Source organism: Furipterus horrens, unplaced genomic scaffold (genome assembly GCF_987537825.1).
Source record: "Furipterus horrens unplaced genomic scaffold, mFurHor1.1.pri manual_scaffold_3, whole genome shotgun sequence".
Taxonomy (NCBI): domain Eukaryota; kingdom Metazoa; phylum Chordata; class Mammalia; order Chiroptera; family Furipteridae; genus Furipterus; species Furipterus horrens.
In genome coordinates this window covers 28,152,599-28,167,655 of record NW_028327173.1, presented here as the reverse complement: position 1 = coordinate 28,167,655, position 15,057 = coordinate 28,152,599, and the positions used below count along the sequence as shown (strand labels likewise).

Sequence of the window (15,057 nt, the reverse complement as noted above, 5' to 3'; positions counted from 1 at the left end):
CAATGTTCTGTCAGTCCAGCAGCTTCTGAATGGTGTGCTAAGTAGGAGGACCGATGAATCATGTGGTCTTGTGCCCATATACCTCTTCTCTCCTGCAAAGTGGATTTCTTTGTTCAAAGTGAATTTATGTAGGATCAGGCTTTCAGGAGTGGCAGCCAATTGGATACTCTGTGAGTCTATGAATGGTGGTGGACTGAAGCCTACAGGCAGGAGAGATGAGTCCATACCTGGAATGTATGGACTAATAAGGATGAAATTCTGCCCTTTTCAAGGTGGAAGAGAATCAATTCGTTGCCACCTAGCTGGTTAGTCTCTTCTAAGGATGGCACCGTATTGGGTGCTCAGGATCAGCTTTTGTACCTGGCAGGTCGAACATTCAGCCGCAGCTGTAGCTAGAGAAGCCTTGGAGAGTGGGAGCCCACCGTGTTGGGCCCATGTGTACAATCTATCCTGCCATCACGGCTGCTCCATTCATGGACCTGCTGCCGCACGTTCTTGCTCTGGGCCCCTTCTATGGCAGTCTTCTATGCCACCCATTCTACAGATGAGAAGTGTCATGTGCAGAGGGGTTAATGAATTGTCCAAGGTCTCATAGCTTGTGAGGGTGTCTCAGAAGTTCACAGGTACCATTTCTGCTGTACCATGTTGCGTCTTCTATGCTCTCAGACCTATTTCCAGGACATCTATGAATAGAAGAAAAAGTCACCTGTGGTTGACTGCATGTGGGTGAATTTGACTCACCCATGAAATGCCAGATGTGGATGAGCTTTAGTTTTTCAAAATAGGCTCTGACTCAGGTAATTGTACTGTTCAAGGACAGGAGCTGGTGCCGGATCCTGCCCTGACTCAGGGAATGATTCAGACCAAGAGCTGGCTAAATCTGGGAGGATTTTTGCATCACATTATCACCTTTTAGGAGTTCATCTTACCCCTTAGCTAAGAATAGATCTGGACAATGAATAAACCTTTCTGAAATTATCCTCCTTCGCTAGCATTCTGAGTTTTCTATCTGTTTCCAATCTAAACAGTAGGGACCACTACATTTTGGACTTCTCTTTTCCCTCTTCTGTCCAGTTTGTCCTTGGATGATGGCGTTCTCCCAGGTGCTTTTGGATTGTCTGGAACATTAAGGACGTTGTTGGCTCAGAGAAATAAATTTACTTGCCTAAGCTATTTATGTGGGAGCCAGGCCTTGACCCCAAGTGGCTCAGAAACAGAGCCCACACTCTGTTTCACTGTGTCAGACTCAGGCTGTTTATATTTATTGACAACTATTGATGAGAAACTAACACCTACTTGTTTAGAGTGTCCTAAGGAATTAATAACTATTTGGGGATTGGATCAAGGTGAACATAGTAACAGCTTTGGATCGTATTCATTTTATTTTATAAAATGAAATTTTATTAATTGCATAAATATTACTTGGGCAAAATTTTATTTTGTTGGGACGCAGGACAGTTCTTTTTTTCTTTCATTTGAAAAGATCTTTATTTATGGCAACTATTATATTTTCCCTTTTGGTGGCATTTAGATGCATGTTACTTTTAGTTTACATTTCTTTGGGACATTGAAGTATTTGATAAGGCCTTTAGAAGTAAAGGGTCATTTGGAAGTGTAAAACAGGCATTCTTTTTCTTTTTATTTTTTTAAATAAAACAGTAACTTACATTCAAACAGATTAATATAATATCAAGTTAGCAAATATTAATGCATAAGCCTTTCCTCTTTTGGAATACTTAGAAAACTATGTTGATTTTTCATAGTGTCCAATCCCTTCTTGTTAGGCAACAACCCTCCCCTTGGTTTTATTTATTTATTTTCATTTTTTAATATGCTTTATTGATTATGCTGTTACAGTTGTCCCAATTTCTTTTCCCTTTGTTCCCCTCCACCCAGTGACCCCCCTCCCTCCAGTTGTCCCCCTGCCCTAGTCCATGCCCATTGATTGTGCATATAGTTCTTCTCAACATCTCCCTGTCTACTCCACTCCCTCCTACTATGCTTCTTAATTCCTGTACATCTCCCTCCCTTTCCCCCCTTCCCCCTCCCTGCTGAACTCCCCCCATAATGTTCCCCATACCTATAATTTTTTTCTCACTCTTGTTGACTACTTAGTTTGCCTTTGTTTCAGTTCCCTAGCTTCTGTTGTTGGTTGTTGTAATGCAGTTTTCATTTTAATCTTCATAGTTTTGATCCTCTTTCTCCTAAACAAGTCCCTTTAACATTTCATATAACAGTGGTTTGGATCTGATGAACTCCTTCAGTTTTACTTTGTCCTGGAAGCACTTTCTCTGCCCTTCTATTCTAAGTGACAACTTCGCTGGATAGAGTAATCGTGGTTGTAGGTTTTTGCTTTTCATTACTTTGAATATTTCTTGCCAGTCCCTTCTTGCTTGCAGAATTTCTTTTGAGAAATCCGCTTATAGTCTTATTGGGACCCCTTTGTATGTAATTCTCTTCTTCTCTCTTGCTGCTTTAAAGGTTCTCTTGTCATCCTTAATTTTTGACATTTTGATTATAATGTGTTTTGACGTGGTTCTCCCTGGGTCCCGTTTTTCTGGAACTCTCTGTGCTTCCTGGACCTGTAAGTCTATTTCCTTCCCCAAGTTAGGGAAGTTCTGCTTTATTATTTTTTCACATAATTTTTCAATTTCTAGTTCTTCTTCACCTTTTGGCAACCCTATGATTCGGATGTTGGCCCACTTATAGCTGTCCCATAGGCTTCTGAGCCTCTCCTCATTTTCCTCACTTTTCATTTCCTCTTTCTGCACTGGGTGACTATTTGTTCCTTCCCTATGTTCTGATTTGTTGATTTGATCCCTGGTTTTCTTGCCCTCACCACTAGTTTCATATGTGTTTTCATTTATTTCAGCAGGACTAGCCTTCATTCCTTCTCCATCTTGTTTAAGATCTGCTATTAGGTCTGTAAGCATAACCAAAGCTCTGGACTGAGCCTCAGAAAGATTTCCTATCTGCTGCTTCGTTAGATTAGATATTTGCTGTCTGGTCAGCTGTGTCACCAGGATCTCTATCATGATCTGTGCCATCCTGACAGTTTTGTGTTTACCTTTGCTTCCTGGGCGGGGCTGTCACACCTCCTATGCTATATGGGATGGAACCCTGTGCACTCATCACAACCAGGCGACCCTTCTCACCACACTGTGGCATTTTCTGTGGGGTTGGAAGTCCAAGATGGATTCCTGCCGTTCACTCTCTGCTGAGAGACCAGGAGCCTCCTCCTCTATACCCCACCCCTCTGGGCCTCACAGTCCAAGGCAATGGGGGTCTGCCTTCCCTGGCATTGGAATTGCAAACTGACAGGTCTGGTCTGCAGCTGAGGGTACTCTCCAGGTGCTTCTTGCCTCCCCTTAAATACAGGTGTCTGTGCTTACTGCTGTCCCACCACGGTCACCACCGCTGCTGCCACCACCGCCAACACAGCTTGACTTCTCCACCCTGGCTTCGCCCTCCCCACCCATCGGGATAAGCACCACTTGTTTATAACTTCTTATGTTGGACTTCATTTATTTTCTGGAACTCCTGGTTATTTCTGGTTTTGTGGTAGTTGTATTCCTTCTTAGTTGTAGAGGGAGTTGGAGAGTGTCAATCTCGGCCTCCATCTTGGCTGGAATTCTCCTGTGTGTGTTTGCCTCTGTGTCTTAGGTAGAGCTGTTGCTCCTGTTACATTGTAAGGGGCAGAGCCTTAGGGATTCGTCAGTACAGGGAGACCTGTTCCACCATGCTGTGGCGCTGTATGGATGAGTATTTCTTCTTTATACAGTAGTCCCTCTCTATATCGTGGTTCACTTATCGCGGTCTCACTGTATTGCGGGATTTTTAAAATATTATATTTAATTATTTATCCCGGATGTTTCGCTATATCGTGGGATTTTGCGGTACTGTATACGTATGTTGTTAAAGTTACGTAGGTTTAAGAGTGTAGAATAAATATAAGGTTCCTACTTCGCGGGGGTGGGAGGGGGGTCTAGAACGTAATACCCGCAATAAGTGAGGGAATACTGTATCTTTGTTTGTTGGACTTCCATGCAGTTTGATTTTCTGGAACTTCTGGTTGTTTCTAGTTTTGAGGTAGTTGTATTCCTTCTTAGTTGTGGAGGGAGATGCAGTGTGTCTGTCTATGCCTACATCTTGGCCGGAAGTCAGGCCAGTTCTTATAGCTTTTGTTTATAGTGGTTTACAGATTAGTGGGAGTTAGGTTTTTAGAAAGTAAAAAGTTAAATAAATCCCCTTATTTTATTGCATAAATATGAAAAATAAATCGCTGGATCCTCTCATGTTAAGTAGTTAATTTCCCTCATAAGTGTGTCTATGTACATATATTTTTCTTTTATGAAATCAATATTAAACTTTGACTAAGAGAAAATTTTAGGCCACTTCCGCATCCCTTGCGAGGGTTTTTCAACCACTCACATGATCACTTCTGATCAGTGCTGAATATAGAGAAAGGAGCTGGGCGTGAATGAATAAGACCCAAAAGTAGGAGCACCTTCCAATCTTCTCTCCTTCATAGTTCCTATTGTAGTTTCAGTAATTTGTTTCTCAGGCTGTTCAAAAACTGTATCAGCTTATATTCAAACAAAAATTAAAAAATGAATTTCAAACTCCATACATAACTTTTGGGCCCACACCTCTCTCTATTTCCATTAGTTGAAATACTCTTTGAGTTGTACATGCCCCTCAATATTGCCAGAGATAAGCTTCTGTATTCTAAACCTGGCCCTCTTTGAATGCTAAGCATGCTCTTATGGGAATAAGATGATAAGTCATCAGGTTTCAACCATTTGACATTTTCCATGCATTTGTGCTGGTGGTCCATTAGCAGGGTGGACTTGGAGTGGCTGTCGTTACAGAAACTGCTGGAATAGACTCAGAGGCAGAACATGCTTTCTGTTCCTGCCACTTTATGGAGATCCTGACATAGAGTGTGTTAGATTTCCTGTTCAGGACCAGCCTACATTCCTCCTAAAAACTCACAGCCCCCTGGACTGTTTCATTTCTAATCCTGACCAGACATGAACAAGCCATTGGCTGCAGGCTGGTGTGAGGACTTTCGTGAACTATAATAGCCCAGCCTTCCTCCTTGAGAGGCAGTGGTGCTCCTCTTCTTTAGTCCCTCTCCCCAGCCTGGCCTTCACTGATGCAAAGTATTTCTGGGTTTGGGCTTAGGAGTGAAAACCCAGTGTGATGCTGCCTTTGCTTTTTACCTTCTGTTATTCACAAGAAACTTATCTACACCAGGGAGGTAATTGACATTAGAGCCTGTGGTATTAGTAATAAAGGGGTAATGATTCCCTTTGTGCATTCAGCCTTTGCTATTATTCAGCTTCTGTTGGGAATGACTCCAGGCTACTAGTCTAGATTATTCTGGGAGGGAAGAAGAAGTCCCAGGTAGCCTATCTCTTTTGACTGTGGAAGGGTTCCAGAATTTTCTTTTTACTTCCAGAATACCACGAGACATAACTGAAGTCCCAGAGGTTCTTCTCTAAGCAGCCTAACCCCTGAGTCATTCCCATCTTCCACAATGATTGTATTCCTCTGTCCATTCCCAGTTTTAATTATGCATTTACTCAATGGGCTTCCCTCTGGTTAACTTCTCCTGCTAACTCATTAAACCTCTGAGTCACACATTCATTATTAAAGAGAGGGGGAAAAAAAGAACAAAAAGGAGCTGTGCCTTGGGAGAAACTTGGGGGCGGATCACTGTGCTTAAGTGTGGCTGACTCTTTGGAGGCTGCCGGTACTTTCTCTCCCAGACGAGGCTGTGCGGAGCCTTGCTGGTTGCCAGACTGAATGTGGTGAGTTCGCTCCTCCTGGTGGGTTTTAACATGAGTTCTTGCTGCTGTAGAAGAGGCCGACGTACAGTTCCAGTGAAAGTGCTTCCTTCCTACTTAACTATGCCCTTTGAACTGAGATGGTCTCAAAACAACAGGGAGCTACTAATTAGAAAGTTCTAATCTTAACTTATGTCTCAGAAAGAGCATTAAAGGGAATCAATTTATAATCCACAGAGACACTTTTCAATATTCTCTTTTCTCCACAATTTTTCCAAAACTACTCCCCTTCCCACCACACAGCTCACCAAACTATTTCTTTCTTTTCTCGCCCTCTCCGTAAGGTAAGTTGTTTTACTTCTCATATACTCCTGTCTAAAATGAGGTTCATGGTGGTGCCTGGCTGATACGTTGTTGTGAGGATTAACTGAGATAAAATACGTAAAGCCCACCTATGCAGTGCCCGTAACATTATAAGTACCCCTAAAAGTTAGCTATTATTATAATTTTTAATTCAGCATCCTTAGCCTCAATTTTGATTTTTCTCTCTCAGTGGCAACACTAGGGGAAGAAATATGGAATCTGAGAAAATGATTCTTAAGTAATAGTACAATAGCTATCATTTACTGAGCATGACCTGTGTACCAAGCAAGTGCCATCCTGAATTCCTTCTCTACAGTATCTACTTCATCCTCCCAACAGGAGGGGTAGATGCTATTTTATCCCCATTTCACAGGGGAGGAGACTCTGACTTAGAGAGATGAAGCAACCTGCCCTAGGCCACATGGCTACTGAGTTGGAGGAGCTAGAATTTACACTCAGGCCTGACTAACTTCCAAGTCCACATTTTAATGGCTTTGTAACAATGTGCAGTCATGTGTTCTCTGTGTGGGTTTTTGAGTCATGAGGGCCGTGACCTCCGCTCAGAGACTTGGGGCCTCTGGTGGTGAGTGAACTGCCTTGGAAACAGCTGCTGGGGTGGAGTTGACCCCCATTCTTGGGATGAAGCCATCAGGCCCCCATGGCAGTGAAGGCCCTGAAGGCATCTTTGGTATTCAGTCAGAGAGAAAAATTTATTTTTCTGCAAAGGTTGGCATTTATTCCTTAATAACCAGTTAAAAATTTATGTAGCCTCCCTAATCAGCAAAATAAAGGCTTTCTGTACTTTTATATGTGCTAGAAACCACTAATGAGTTCTTGGGGACTCATCACTGACTCTAGACTAGGAAGAGAAGCCAGTATATCTGGAGTCAGTAAAAACAGCCAGGACACTGCAGCTGCAAGGGAACCTTTATGCCACACAGCCAGGGCTGCATCTGCCTTGAAGGATTCGAGGATGGGGTGATGACAGCCTGCATAGGGTGCCTGGTATGCATTCTTCCTCCCTGGTGACCTGGAATTTCCTGGGTAGGTCCTGTGCAGCTCTGAAGACTCATCTCCAGGGGTCCATCTGAGGGTCCTCTCTCTGGGCAGGGTCCTAGTTATGTAACTCATTGTCCCAGGGGCCAGAATGTAATGTTCAGCTTTGCAGCAAGTGTACGGGCCAACGTATTGCTGGGTTGAGTGAGTAGAAAGAGAGGCTGTTGCAGGCTGGAGTAGTGTGGTCCATGCCTGTTTTCTGTGCACACTGGAATCAAATACCATCAATAGTAGTGGCAATTCAATGCTATTCTCCTCTTCCTCCTCCTTCTTCTCCTCTTTCATCTTCTTTCTTCTTCCTCTCTTTCTTCCTATCTTCCTCCTCCTTTTTTCTCCCACTATGAAAGTATACAAGGAGGGAACCCCTCAAAACTGTAATTATCTTCTGGAGGGCAAGCCCCTTGTAGTACAGGCTTTCCCCACTAGATGAGTGTTCTAGGAACCCATCTGTATCAGTGTACCAGCTGGCATTGTTGTGAGAGGCTACATTCAGCTGCAGCGAGTTTTGTTTGAAGACTTTTCCAATGTGTTTGCCCATTTCATGATAAGTGACTTACCAGCACACCTGCCCGCACTGTGCAGCGTGACCCCCATGCCCCACTTGCTCCATTTGCCTGATCTCACCTTGAGGGACTATTTTATTTGTTTCTGTGGATGAAAAAAAGTCCTCAAAGGGAAGTGTCTTGCTGATTTGGAAGAGGTGTAACAAAAAGTGGCAGAAACACTAAACAGCATCAAAATCTACGAGTTCAAAAACTGTTCTGAGCAGTGGAAAAAAAAATCTTGATAGGTGTATTGCATCAAATGGAGAGTACTTTGAAAGTGACTAAAGTTTAAACATGTAAGAATGAAAACAATGTTTTATAAATAAATTCCAAGTGTTTTTGGATTCCCCCATGTGTATAACAAGAGACTATGTCAAGAAGATTTGGCAGATTGTTCATTCATTTCTGAAACATTTATAAAGCTCTGTATTGAACATGAGGTAGGGGTTACAAAGACAAAAACAAAGAAATCTCTCCTGTGGACTGTGCATGGTCTAGGGGAAAGACTGACATCTGTCAACTATAATAAGTAACACGTTCTGAGGACTTATCATATGCCTGGCACTGTGCTAAGTTACCCTTTAACTGGATCATCTCATTTAGTCCTCATAGAGATACTCTTAGGGGAATTCTAGCATTTTATCCTTTTATATATGAGACTGAGGCAAAAATGGATTAAATAACTCATTCATAGTCACACAGATCTGTTTTGAACTCAAGCAAATCAGCATCATCAACAGCTCTGCTGCTTTCCATATGGTTGCAGCACATTGTGACAGGTGTCATATAAGTAGGGTCTAACAAGTGAAATTTGAAATTGACTTTGAGAGGTGAGTGGGTGCTTTTGAGGCTGGAGAGGTGAGGGAAGTGCACTGTAGGCACAGAGAACAGTATGAGCAGACACAGTGGTGCAGAATACCTGGCATCCACTGTCATCACCACTGTCCCCTAGGCAGTGGAATAACTTGACACCTTCTAAGAAGAGAGGGAAATGATCAGACTTGTATACTAAAAAGACAGCCATCATTAAAAAGTGCTAAAGTACATAGTCACATTATTAAAAATCTTTTAGTGTTATGACTATGAATCATAGGGTCTTTTCCCTTTTTATTTTGTATATGTTTCCCAAATTTTCTGTAATGAGCTTGTCTTGCATAGTTAGATAATGTATGTGTACTTCATATGCATGTGCCCATGCACACACATGTAAAAAGGTATATGTGTTGGAAAAGAGTTGTGAGTTGGTGCAGGGTGAAGAATGAAGTGGGGCGGGGGAAGGAAACTTGTCAATGAGACTGTGGAGGAAGCATTTGGAGAGTCCAGGTGGAAGTCAAGGGCTTTGGTTGGCAGAGGCTCTATCTGACATAATCGCATGATCCTCAGCCCCTCTCACAGGGCCTAGCAGGCACTGCACATTTCACACATACGCACCAGGTCAATGAATGGATGAATGAACAAATAAACAAAAGAGGAAAAATGAAAGCAATATGGCTGGAGAAGAGGGCATGGACTTAAAGATTTCTGAGAGAGAACATCTAGGAACCACAGAATGGCACCGTGAGGATGAGGTTTCTATCTTAAGCAGCAGGAAGTTGATTATCCTTGTTTCATTTTCTGTAACAGAGGATATAGGAAGAAATGCATAAAGAGGGAAGCAAGAGATGATGAAGCGTTTGATCCTGAGTATGCTGACTTTGGGGTTGAATTGATTAAAGAAATTTCAACACTTGCTGCAACATCCAGTCTGGTTGTGGAAGACAGACGGACTGGAGAGGGAGTGGAAGGCAGCCCTGAAGGAGAGCTGCTGCACTGAGCAAGGGCGAGTGAGTCGCAGGCGAAAGCTGTCTTCAGAACCTCCCAGTGCAGGTGCCCTCTGCCCCCATTGCTAGGGAATGCTTAGTTATCCAAATAATTTCTTTCCAGCTACATGTTTTGGTTTCTTTTTATTTGATTATATTATAAGCACACCAAAGTGCACAAATCATAAATATATGAGGTCTGTCCAGGAAGTATCCAGCCACGTACTATGAAAAATAGAGACATTGATTGAAGAAGATACAAGATACAAGAAACATTGTACACCTCAACCCCCTTCAAACTCGGCACCTTGGGACCCCACACAGTTCTCCCAATCACCATTGATGGTCTAAAATCTCTTTCCTTTCAAAGGTGATTTTAGTTTCCAAAAACCCAGATGTCTCAGGACACCAAATCTGGGCTTTAGGGAGGCTGAGTCACCTGGATGATTTGATGTTTAGTCAAAAAACTCTGCATGAGACATGATGCATGAGCAAGTGCGTTGTTGTAATAAAGCTGCCAATCCCCAGTTGCCCATAGCTGCGGCCTTCTGAATCATCGGAATAGTTTCTGCAGAGGAATGTTCAAGTTTAACACAAAATTTGATGCAGATTCATTACTATACTCAGTCATTTTGAGTGTGACGGCCACACAGTACACATGCTCACTCAACGGAGTCTACCACCCCCACTGACTAGTGCAGTTAAGTTGTCATTGTTCACACATGTGCATTCCAGTGTACTCTCCTTGGCTGCCAGGTTACATCGATGTCGTGTAAACTGTTCTCATTATATTAACAATGCACATCTCTAACCCATCAATGGCTCCATCTTTTCCAAAGCATTCCCCTCAGTAGACAAACCTGATCTGATATCCCTCTATTTTTTCCAATATTTTTTTATTGTGGTAAAACATACATAACATAAAATTTACTGTCTTTACTATTTTATTTTTTTTTTTAAGAGAAGTAAGCCTTTATTTCCTTGCTTCACAAATAAATCTGGCTGAGCTGGTTGCTTTTTGGTGATTAGTCAGAGACCAAATCCCATATCCTCGTCCGACTCCTCCAACTCCTCCTTTGCTTCAACCTTGGATGGGGCTGCGGCGGCAGCAGGAGCAGCAGTGGTGACAGCGGCCACAGGGGCAGCAGCCACAAAAGCAGATGGATCAGCCAAGAAGGCCTTGACCTTTTCAGCAAGTTGGAAGGTGTAATCAGTCTTCACAGACAAAGCCAGAACCTGCTTGTACCCATTGATGATAGAATGTGGTACTGATGCAACAGTTGGGTAACCGATCTGCAGACATACACTGGCAAATTGCGGACACCCTCCAGAAAGCGGGAATGCAGAGTTTGCTCTATGATGTCAAGCACTTCCAGGTTGTAGATGCTGCCATTGTCAAACACCTGCTGGATGATCAGCCCAAAGGAGAAGGGGGAGATGTTCACCATGTTCAGCAGGGTGGCTTCACTGGCTCCCACTTTGTCTCCAGTCTTAGCTGCGCATCACTCAAGATTTCAATGGTGCCTCTGGAGATTTTAGTGGTGATGCCCAAAGCCTGGAAGAAGGAGGTCTTCTCCAACCCCAGACCAGTGTTCTGGGCTGGCACAGTGACTTCACATGGAGCAATGGCACCGGCACGTGCGGCAGCTGGCACCTTATTGGCCAGCAGCATGTCCCTGACCTCAGTGAGGTCCTCCTTGGTGAACACAAAGCCCCCATTCCCCCGGATATGAGGCAACAGTTTCTCCAGAGCTGGGTTGTTTTCCAGGTGCCCTCGGATGGCCTTGCGCATCATGGTGTTCTTGCCCATCAGCACCACAGCCTTCCTGCGGAGGGACATGCGGATCTGCTGCATCTGCTTGGAGCCCACATTGTCTGCTCCCACAGTGAAGCATTTTGGATAATCATCCAGAAGTTGGAAGATCTTAAGGAAGTAGTTGGACTTCCAGGTCGCCCTGTCTTCCCTGGGCATCACGGCGGTGCATCAGGGGATTGCCACGCAGGGTTTAAAGACGATGTCACTCTCACGAGGGCACCTGGCGAGAGGAATGTCTTTACTATTTTTCAGTGTACTTTTCAGTGGTATTAAGTATGGTTAAGATGTACAGCCATCATCACCATCTACCTTTATAACTCTTTTTATCTAGTAAAACTGAAGCCTTATACCTATTAAACCATAACTCAACATTCCCCCTTCCTTCAACTGGCGACCACCATTCTTTCTGTCTTTATGATGTTGACTATTCTAAGTATCTCATATAAGTCATACAGTATCTGTCTTTATGTGACTGCCTTGGTTCATTTAGCATGATGTTCTCAAGGTTTATCCATGTTGTAGCATATGTCAGTATTTCTTTCCTTTTTGAGGCTGAAAAATATTCCGTTGTATACATATACCGCATTTTGCTTATCCATTCATTCATGGATACTTGGATTGCTTCCTCATTTTAGTAATTGTGCATAATGCCACCACGAATGTGGTTGTACAAATATCTTTCTGAGACCCTGCTTTCAATTCTTTTGGGTATATGCCCAGAAGTAGAATTGCTGGATCATGTAATAATTCTATTTTTAATGTTTTGAGGCACTGCCATACTGTTTTCCATAGCACCAGCACCATTTTATATTCCCACCAACAGTGCACAGGGGTTTCAGTTTCTCCACATCCTTCCCAACATTTGCTATTCTGTTTATTTTTGATAGTACCCATACTGCTGGGTGTGAGGTGGTATCTCAATGTGGTTTTGGTCTGCATTTCCCTAATGTTTAGTGATATCAAGTGTCTTTTCATGTGCTTATTGGCATTTCTTGATATCAACTATCTTAAAAAAGCATCTCTTCCTTGATTGCTCGTGCCGTTCTAACCACTGCCCAATTTCTTTGCTCCCTTCAGAGTCGAACTTCTTGAAAGAGTTGCCTTTATGCTTTGTCTCTATTTCTCTTCCTTCCATGCACTTTTCGATACATTCCAGCCTGGTCTGCAACTCCACACTGCTGAAACTGCTCTTGTCACGGGTACCAGTCACTGACTTAATGTTGTCAAATCCAATGGCTACTCACAGCAAGATTTGACACAGTTGGCTATCTCTGTCTTGAAACATTCACTACTTGTGATTTTGGGGACACCATGCTTTTCTGGTATTTCTCCTATCACACCAGGCTCTGCCTACCTACCTCCTCTACCTGACATCTCAGTGTTGAGTTTTTGGAGTTTCTCAAGGCTCAATTCTGGTCCCCCCCTTCTTTCCTCACCTTTCTTTCCCTCCTCTCCCTTGGCACCCTCCTCTCTCTCCTTTCTCTGCCTTCTTTTCCCTCTCCACCTTTCCACTTTATCTTCACTTCTTCCCCTCTCTCCATCCTTCCCTCCTGTTCCTTTTTTCTCCCCTCTATCCCTTCTCTCTTTCTTCTCTTCCTTCATGATTTCCTCCTTAGTTCTCTCCCCTCTCCCTCTCCTTCCGTTCTCTATCTTTTCTCCATTCTTTTCCTTGAAACAAGAATAACATTATTTTAGAAGAAGCATTTGTTTTATAGCTTCCCATAGTCCTCCCACTCCCTATTGTCTCACACTTAACTTGTTTCATGCATTTACACTGTCTGCCTGGCTTCTCTGGACATTTGAATTTGTGATCACTCTCTTAGGTCATATATTGTATGTTTATGTAAATATCTTTCTCTATTTCTTGTTGTTTGTTCTCTAAGAGTTGATTTTGCATCTGCTTTTTTGCCAACAGTCCTAGCAAAGTTCCTTTAAATAATAGAAATAAAATTTATTAAATGAAATAAAGAAGCAAGCAAATATTTAAATAAGAAAATAAATTCTTGAAAATCTAAAATAAAAAACATTTTTATCTTGAAGAAGATGTATGTTCGGCATGTAAATGGACACTCAGGGGTTTGGGTTAACTAATTGAAAAAGTAGCAATCTATAGGTTCTTATATGACAAAGAACTTATAGGCATACCTTGGAGATATTTTGAGTTTGATTTCTGACCACTGCAACAAAGCAAAAATTGCAGTAAAGTGAGGCACGAATTAGTTGGTTTCCCAGAGCATGTTTACACTATACTGTAGTCTATTAAGTTTACAATAATAGCATTACGTCTAATAAACAGTGTACATACCTTAATAAAAAATGCTAATCATCATCTGCTTTCAGCAAATCTTTTTTTTTTTTTTTGCTGGTGGAGGGTCTTGCCTTAGTGTTGATGGCTGCTGACTGATCAGGGTGGTGGTTGCTGAAAGTTGGAGTGGCTGGGGAAATTTCTTAAAATAGTACAACAATGAAATTTGCTACGTAAAATGACTTCCCTTCACAAACAATTTCTCTGTAGTATGTGTTGTTTAATGTTATTTTGCCCACAGTAGAACTTTCAAAATTGGAATAACCCTCTCAAATCCTGTCATTGCTTTATCAACTTAATTTTTATTCTATTTTAAATACTTTGTTTTCATTTCAACAATCTTCACAGCATATTTACCAAGAATAGTTTATAATTCAAGAAACCACTTTCTTTGCTCATCCAGAAGAAGCAACTTCTCATCCATTAAGTTTTATTATAGGATTTCAACAATTTAGTCACATTGTCTTTCATTGAGATGGGTATATATTCTCATTTTATATATGGCTAAAAAATCATTTTTATTAGTATTGCTAAATGAAAGTACTGAAAATACTTTAGGTCAGACCAGGTACCTCAGACTAAAGTAAAATGATCAATAATGTGATTGAATTATTAATAATGACAATTACCAATAATGAGAATCGAATAAAGGGGAATAAAAATAATGATCTGGAGACTGAAGACATGTGTGTAGCCAAATGACCTTGGTCAAATCCTCGGTTTCCTCAGGTCTAAAGCAAGAAGGTTGGATTTAATTATCTCTAAGGTATTTTCCAGCTGTCAAATCTTTGTATTTCTGTAGTAAGTAAATGACTGTCAGGTGTGTGATCCTGATGTTTGTTTTTCCAGTGCATGCTTGATTCTGTTAAGAAGAACTATCTGGTAAACCCTTATGGAAACCATCTGTGAGAAAAGGAAGGGGATGACATTGTAAGCTCTGTACCTGCTTTCTCTGTTGGTAGACTTCCTTTGCCCTTCCAGCAGAGAGGGAAGATGGGGTAGTTTGCTTGTTTGTTTGCTTCTTTCTTTATTAAGGGAGAAAGGAAGAGAGATTGAAGAGACAAAGAAGAGAAAGGGTTAGCACTTCCTCTGCCCTCTGAGAGATGGTGTCTCTCCCACTGGTCTCAAGGGTTGTCAGCACCTACTCAGTGGACAGCACCATGTCCCCTCTAAAGTTTCACCCCTCTAAGCCCAGCTTCCTGGAGTTCACTAATCAAGTGGTTTGCATTCTTTAGAAAATAAAATGAAACCAGGGAGGGTCACATGGAGGTTTAGAAGATAATACTCTAGATCTTGAATGGGGGCTTGGTTCAAAGACGCCATTTTTCTCTTGTGTTTTATATTATAACATGCATTACATAAATCCTGTCATAGCAATAAA

General features: G+C 42.1%; 1 long non-coding RNA gene and 1 pseudogene across 1 annotated transcript in view; one reads left to right on the top strand and one right to left on the bottom strand.

Moving 5' to 3' along the window:
• Positions 1-15,057, top strand: part of LOC150014711 (uncharacterized) — a 149,565-nt gene that overhangs the window by 56,961 nt on the left and 77,547 nt on the right. The window lies entirely within an intron of this gene.
• LOC150014712 (large ribosomal subunit protein uL10 pseudogene) lies at positions 10,585-11,586 on the bottom strand (annotated as a pseudogene).